Genomic DNA, 8,850 nt, shown 5'->3' with positions numbered 1-8,850 from the left:
GATAGATGAAACGTCGTCATGGGGTGGTCGATCTAACCCGCAGGCAGCATCTTATCTATAGGTTGATAGATGAAACGTCGTCATGGGGTGGTCGGTCTAACCCGCAGGCAGCATCTTATCTATAGGTTGATAGATGAAACGTCGTCATGGGGTGGTCGATCTAACCCGCAGGCAGCATCTTATCTATAGGTTGATAGATGAAACGTCGTCATGGGGTGGTCGGTCTAACCCGCAGGCAGCATCTTATCTATAGGTTGCAAAACATTGACAGCCCCGTTCATGATGACAAACAGAGACACCCCATCTGATTGTATTGATAAAAGCCATGATAATCTCAACCAATATTGCAGCTGTACAGCTCTGTGTGTCAACTAAGCATGTCTTTGTTTTGCTAATCCACCGTTGTCACGTTGAGAAACTTTGAGACCCGCTTCCAAACTCTGAATACAGACGGACGGACGGACGGACGGACGGACGGAAAGTTCTTCTCAAAGTCTCGACACGCACAAAGAGGATGAATAAGCCAAGCTTTATTGGTGAGTTTATCGTGGATACATAACTTTATTTTCTTTGGTTGGTTGTCACCTTAACCCATTCTGAACGGGCACCCATTTTGGTGTTAGCGTCATGTTATGCTTTAGCTATTGAAAAATAGCAGATCTACAAGCTCATAGCGCACCACCGAGTGGCGCGATACGAGCTTGTAGGTCTGCTATTTTCGAAAAATCGAAGAACGACTTGACATTTTTAGAATCTGATCTCAGGTCAGAATGGGTTAATCAGACCAGTGTGTGTCCAGTGGAAACCTCGTATGAATCTGATCTCAGGTCAGAATGGGTTAAGATGCAGTCAGCGTCCAGGTTGCTCTGTGGCATACAGTATAGAGCGCCGAAGTCCTGACGCCACTCGCTCGTCCCCTCGGTTCCCCTGGGTTCCCCTGGGTTCTGCCTGGGTTCTGCCTGGTTCTGCCTGGTTCTGCCTGGTTCCCTTGGTTCTGCCTGGTTCACGGAAGTCATTGCTCTATGGAGAATAACACGGGGCGATCTTAAAATCGTCTCATGCAAGCGCTGTGGTCCAAAAATAAACGAGCTCGGCGTTATTGTCAGGGAGGTTGTCTCTGTATCGTTTGCGACAGTCAGTCACTCATATAATTATGATACCGTCTGTTTCTAGTGAAAATGTAACTAATTCAGTAGCATTATTCTTACCCTTTAACGGATCCCAGCCCTATAGTTTTTTGTTTTTTTTCCCCAACGACCACTTCTTCCAAACACTGATCTTTAACCATTCTGGGCGGGCACCCCTGGTGTTTTAAACATTGTTATAATTTAGCTATTGAAAAATTGCTATTTTTGAAAAACAGAACAAACGTTTTTAACTAAAATCTTTGCTTCTGGGGGGGGGGGGGTCCCTGGAACAACATGTTTTCAGATGGGGGTCGGAGGCCAATTACAGATCATTGTTTGGGTCCTTGACATGAAATATTGAGTGATATAGGCCTAGAAACATAGGTATTTCAGAGAAAAACAAAATCAGGCCTAAATGGATTAATGATCTACTGTTCTTCTCAGCCAATAAAAAATCACCCCGTTGTGCCTCGTCGTTTCACGGCGGGCGGTGGCGTTGTGCGTGCGTGTGTGCGCGTGTGTGTGTGTGTGTGTGTGTGTGTGTGTGTGTGTGTGTGTCTGTGTGTGCACACGCCTGCGTGCGTGTGTGTGTGTGTGTGTGTGTGTGTGTGTTTTCCAAATCCTGGGCTATTATTGTAAATAGTGTTAATCTGTTGCCATGTAAATAATCCTTCCTAGTATCTCTTTAATACGTATTACGTATGTAAATGGTTGTAGAGAAAAATAAAATGGCATATTTTATTTGCTGTGTAACTACCTGTGTGTTCAAATCAATACCCGTTTTTTTGGGGGGGGGGGGTTTTCAATGAAGACATAATTTGCCTTAAGGTGTATTTTTTTGGTTGTTTAAATTTTACTTTTATAAAATTATGTTTCCTCCAGAAGATTCATTCATCCATTCCTCTTTTACTGTCAAGTCTCATGTCACTGTAACCTCAACAATAAAATACACTTTTCTAATGAATCAACATGGTACTTTTTTTTAAGGCTATATATACAGGTTTGTTTTTTAGTTCAATTAGTTTGTTTTAAAAACGCCATTGACAATGAAGGGAAAATGTACGTCATCTTGTCCCCTAACACAAACATTAACAATAAAGACAATTTAATGTTTGTGTAGGCACCTTTTGTTTCACATCACCTAATCAACATATGACTTTAATGTATTAGCGCCCCTCACTTCACAGTTCACACGGGTGTGATTTATATATTTGATCAAAGAGTTTTCATTTTATTCCCAACACACATTTTCTGTGAAATTGTACAACAGAAGAAACCAGAGTCCTGAAGAAATCCCATTGTTTCCCTAAACTGGGTTAGATTACATACTGTAAACTAAAATCCATGAGTGAGACTGTAAAAGAAACAGATCTACAAGCTCGACGCGTTGATAGCTTGTAGATCTGTTCTTTTTACAGCCTCACTCACTAGGACCCTCTCTTTCTGTGGGCTGAGTAGTCTCATAACAACGCCTCCTCGGCCGAGTACAGACAGTACGCTATGGACGGGCCACACCCACTAAAGTTAAAATATAAACATTTGTCTTTATGAATAACAACATTTCCATGACTAAATATGTAATAACCTCGGAGGAGGGGAAACCAACGTGTCTTCCCACGGCGGGTTGACATTTTATAAACCATTCTAACTTACTTATTTAACTTTTTTTAATGTATTCTTTCTGACACTCTTATTATACTACTGTAACTTTCCACTCAGGCACTCTGCGGGGCTACCTACAAACCAAGGCCAGCGCGAGCCCTTCTGCTGGGGTCCTTCTGGAACGTGCTGACGTCACGGATAATAATAAACAAGCATGATGGAAGTCCCATGAATGAACGTTGTAGTATTATATTAACATTAAGACACTTTTATCTTATTTAAAATATAACAGCCGCGTGTTTATATATAAGATACTTTAGATATCGTTAATACAAACGGGACGACTTGTAGAAGAATGTGTTTGTGATTAAGTGTGTTGTTGTTGAGTGACGGAGTTTATAGTTATCAAAGTTATTACGGAACATCTTGTTCCGACTCTGATTGGTCGATTTGCAGACGGTGTGTGAAATAATGAGCTCGGGTAAGAGTTGGGTTTGTGTCACTAAAAATGTCACATTTTTATCAACACTTATATATATGCATTATGAATATTTATGAATGATATTCGCTGTAGTTATAATTCTCAGGCTGCGTACTGCCCTTCAGCTGTCCTGTTGGACTGGTTGTGGAATGTGTACGTTGTTTAATGTGTAAGTTATAGTTGTTGGTCACATTTCACTGTTTCATGAGAGGGAAAATAACTTGTTCTGTCATACAGTAACAGTTACAGTACGTAATGCAACGTGTGGTCCACGTGACCCCCAGAGGTCATTGAATGGGAGTGGTGGAAGAAGTACTATTTCAAAGTAGCCCATCAATACTGCCATGTAAAATACTTTTGTTACGTCTGTAAAACAAGTAAAAGTCTGGAATTCAAAGTTTACCTGAGTAGGCCTACATGTACCATTATAATTTACAATTTAGGCATTTATTTAGCAGACGCTCTTAATCCAGAGCGATTTACACTACAGTAAGCATACTCTATTCTGTAAAAGTTTCATGAGGGGAAACTTCTTGAGTCATAACTCAAGTTTAGGAGGGGGAGGTTTGACGTTGTTTTCCGTTTCTGTTTTGCAGAGGTGTGTCCGTTCTGTGGGAAGGCCTTCAAGAGGCTGAAAACCCACCTGCCCCACTGCAAGGCCAAGGCAGCACCCCCCACCCCCACCCTCCACCCAAAAGACCCCTCTGATGACGGCCTGGAACCGCCACCTTCCAAACTGACCCCAGCGGCGACACATCAAAAACCACTAGCAAGTAAGAAAAACAAGTCCCTACTTTAGATGGTTCTGTTATGACTTCTCCTCTGCATGCTGTAGTGTTTAGATGGTTCTGTTATGACTGCATGCTGTAGTGTTTAGATGGTTCTGTTATGACTGCATGCTGTAGTGTTTAGATGGTTCTGTTATGACTGCATGCTGTAGTGTTTAGATGGTTCTGTTATGACTTCTCCTCTGCATGCTGTAGTGTTTAGATGGTTCTGTTATGACTGCATGCTGTAGTGTTTAGATGGTTCTGTTATGACTTCTCCTCTGCATGCTGTAGTGTTTAGATGGTTCTGTTATGACTGCATGCTGTAGTGTTTAGATGGTTCTGTTATGACTGCATGCTGTAGTGTTTAGATGGTTCTGTTATGACTTCTCCTCTGCATGCTGTAGTGTTTAGATGGTTCTGTTATGACTGCATGCTGTAGTGTTTAGATGGTTCTGTTATGACTTCTCCTCTGCATGCTGTAGTGTTTAGATGGTTCTGTTATGACTGCATGCTGTAGTGTTTAGATGGTTCTGTTATGACTGCATGCTGTAGTGTTTAGATGGTTCTGTTATGACTTCTCCTCTGCATGCTGTAGTGTTTAGATGGTTCTGTTATGACTGCATGCTGTAGTGTTTAGATGGTTCTGTTATGACTGCATGCTGTAGTGTTTAGATGGTTCTGTTATGACTTCTCCTCTGCATGCTGTAGTGTTTAGATGGTTCTGTTATGACTGCATGCTGTAGTGTTTAGATGGTTCTGTTATGACTTCATGTTGTAGTGTTTAGATGGTTCTGTTATGACTGCATGCTGTAGTGTTTAGATGGTTCTGTTATGACTGCATGCTGTAGTGTTTAGATGGTTCTGTTATGACTGCATGCTGTAGTGTTTAGATGGTTCTGTTATGACTGCATGCTGTAGTGTTTAGATGGTTCTGTTATGACTTCATGCTGTAGTGTTTAGGCCTAGAGGACTTGTTTGTGTTATCCTTTTAGCTCAACCTGTACCTGCAGGTGATTTTCATTTCTGCCTAATGAACTATTCAATCAATGGAATCGAAAAATGAGGTGTGCTAATGAATATCTGTATGGGTAATAGAGTCATTCTCACACACAGCAGCACCACTCACCATGTGTCTCAAGTACAGCGCTTACTTCCTTCACTCACAATAGAGCGCCGAAGTCCTGACGTAACTCGCTCGATTCCCCCCCCTGGTTCACGGAAGTAATTTCTATATAGAGAATAAATCATCTTAAAATCGTTTCATATAAGCTTTGTGGTCCAAAAATAAACAAGCTGTCTCAGCGTTATTGTCAGGGAGGTTGTCTCTGTATTGTTTACGACAGTCAAGTCACTCATATAATTATGATACAGGCTGTTTCTACTAGTGAAAATGTAACTAATTCAGCAGCAGTAACAATGGCTATTAAATCAGTTGATTCTTCATATCCATATGAGTGAAACGGCCGGGGTGACATCATGTTTATTTAGTTCTTATAATATGAGGCGATCTAAAATCCCCCCTGTGGGGAATCGGATTACCAATGAGAATAAAAAGTACATGAACCTGTGGATTTGCGCCCTCTACTGGTATTGACGTCAGACTTCGCTCTGTGACTCTGACAACACGTGTGTGTACTCCTCCAGTACTGTGCCGAGTACTTCCTTCAGTATTTCAACGGTTCAGTACTTTTTACTTCTGCTTCCCTACATCTCAGTCAGAGAACAATATGATTGTACTGTTTACTCCACTACAATTACATGGAAACTTTAGTTATTACTTTACTTTGTAGATTTTGATTATTATTATTACAAAAACACATGAACCACTTCAGCCCTATATATATATATATATATATATATATATACATATATATATATTTGGGCTGTTTTTTACTTGTGAAATGGGACATTCTGCACAATGACTACTTTTACTAATTTACTATTTAAACTACTAATGTTTGATACTTGTACACCGATACGATTGTTACGATACAGGTCTTCTACTTAAGCTGTAACAGAGTATATGCACTTTAAGTACTGCAGTAAACCATGTGAGTACTTCCGTCACCTTCGCAGGAGTGAAGAAGATCAAAGCATCCTCTTCGTCCCCGGTGACGCCCACAGGCGGAGAGATGACATCATCATCATCATCATCATCATCGTCAGTGTCAACAAAAAAGAAGAAACAGAAGCTGACGGACGAAATGAAACAGCTGGCTGCCCATCTGCTCACACAGAGACAGGTCACTCCACAACAAGGTTCATAGAGATTCACACTGACATTTACACTAGTATAGTGTAGCGTCTGTTTAGTTTTGGGGTTTTTTAAGACTTAGAAGTTTAGTTACTTGCGCAAGCAGAGCGCGCAAGTAATAATTTCGCCCAGTCTCTTCAACGTGACAGCCGTCAACCACTTTTCTGTATAAGCAAATCTGTGCCTGGTCTGCTGGGACCAGATTACACAGATGACCATTTCTCTTACGTCATCATTGAGAGCTAGTCATACATATACACACCATGTACTCTGGTCCCAGCTCTCAACGATGACATAAGAAAAATGGTCATCTGTGTAATCTGGTCCCAGCAAACCAGGCACAGATTTGCATACACAAAAAATTTGTTGACGGCTGTCACTTTTTGGCACCAAGTAACCACAGTGTACTGCTAATCAAATTACAACTACATACTCTATATAGTATATAGTATGCTTAGTTACACCTAATGATTATACATTTCAAACGTTCCTTCACAGAGATACTGAGATGTGACAGTTTACAGCGGGCGAAAGTACTTGCGCGCTCTGCTTGCGCACTAGTTGGCCATTTATGGCCTACTAGTGTGCAACAAGCAAGTTCTAGTTTGTATTAGTTTAATGTTGGTTCCAGTCAGTCACTGCAGTGGGGTAGTGAGGCGAGATTTTAAAAGCTCAGAAAAGTAGCAAGAATAGCCGATCTTTCTAAGATTTTGGCTTTTGTATGAAATATTGTCAAAGACACTAAGGAAATTGTCCGTTATGATTTGAGTTTGTTTTAGTTTAGTTCTCTAAACGCAGAAGACCGTTTGAGTTAGTCATTGTTTTTCTTTTCTTTTAGCTTTCTTTTTGTAAAGTCTCAACTCTGGTTTTATTTCAGTGAAATGTTTATCCGTCCACTCTTGTTTTCATTATTTAGTGAGTTTTACTACGACAGACTTGCTCTTCTCTCCACAGACACCAAACCTAAAGGCCTCTCTCAGAAGAAGAGTCAGAGACAAGAGAAAACCTCCACGGCCTCTAAGAGGACCTCTGTGGAGGACGGAAAGGCCCGTTTAGGGGTCCCAGCGTCAGTGTTGACCTCTGACCCCAGACCCAAAGGACCGGTCACCCTGGACGCTGCCCGCTCCAGCCCAGGACTCGGTCATGTTGACCTGGACGCTAAGCGCCGCTCAGAGCCTCCGGCCTCCAGCGCTGTCCCTGAAGCTCAGAGACCTCCGCCGGTCGACAGACAGAGTCCCGCGGGCCGTAGCGCTGCCCGGTCCACGTCTCCGTCCTCAGGCCCGGCGCAGAGCGGACCCGGTAGCTCCACACCGCCTCCCGTACTCACCCCTACGCTGTCACAGACAGACAGAGCCATCCCTACGCTGTCACAGACAGACAGAACCATCCCTACGCTGTCACAGACAGACAGAACCACCCCTACGCTGTCACAGACAGACAGAACCACCCCTACGCTGTCACAGACAGACAGAACCACCCCCACGCTGTCACAGACAGACAGAACCATCCCTACGCTGTCACAGACAGACAGAACCATCCCTACGCTGTCCCAGACAGACAGAACCATCCCTACGCTGTCACAGACAGACAGAACCATCCCTACGCTGTCACAGACAGACAGAACCATCCCTACGCTGTCACAGACAGACAGAACCATCCCTACGCTGTCACAGACAGACAGAACCATCCCTACGCTGTCACAGACAGACAGAACCATCCCTACGCTGTCACAGACAGACAGAACCATCCCTACGCTGTCACAGACAGACAGAACCATCCCTACGCTGTCACAGACAGACAGAACCATCCCTACGCTGTCACAGACAGACAGAACCATCCCTACGCTGTCCCAGACAGACAGAACCATCCCTACGCTGTCACAGACAGACAGAACCATCCCTACGCTGTCACAGACAGACAGAACCATCCCACCTCCCACCGGTACCTCCAGACCCAGTGAGACCCTGACCCGGGCGGACCCACCACTGCTCCAGGTCCACACCCAGACCTCCAGACCCAGTGAGACCCTGACCCGGGCGGACCCACCACTGCTCCAGGTCCACAGAGCAGACGTCATTAATGTGAACAGAATGGAGGGTCTGTATATTATTATTATTTAACCACGTCTTAAATCCTTTTTGTCGTCGTACGTCAAATAGCAAACATGTCTGATCTACAAGCTCGCAGCTCTTGTACTGTATTTGGCTGTTTGTGCCAAATAAATGTCTGGCTACCGTATATCTCCACAGAAGGTTTGACATTAATTATGTCCATAGACGATATTGATTAGATTAGCATGACCTTAAAGCATATGTGTCAAACTCAAGGCCCGGGGGCCAAATCAGGCCTGTGAATTAATTATCTTTGGCCCGCGGGATGATATTTAATTAGTATTAGAACTGGCCCTCTAGTATATATTGCACGGACCACCATAATACTACAAGTCCCACAATGCACTGCGAGTGCATTGTCACGTATCGAGGGCCCGCAAGCGCAAGCATGCGTCTTCTCTTCACTATTGATCAGCAGTGAAAGTATATCACTTGTGGTCAACTTTCAGCTACCCCTCTCCGTGTGTTGAAACACAGTCCAGCCCTCGACTTGTACCAATTTCTT

Source organism: Protomyctophum bolini (assembly GCF_963924005.1).
Source record: "Protomyctophum bolini genome assembly, chromosome: 18".
Lineage (NCBI taxonomy): Eukaryota > Metazoa > Chordata > Actinopteri > Myctophiformes > Myctophidae > Protomyctophum > Protomyctophum bolini.
Note: the sequence above shows the minus strand (reverse complement) of the source record.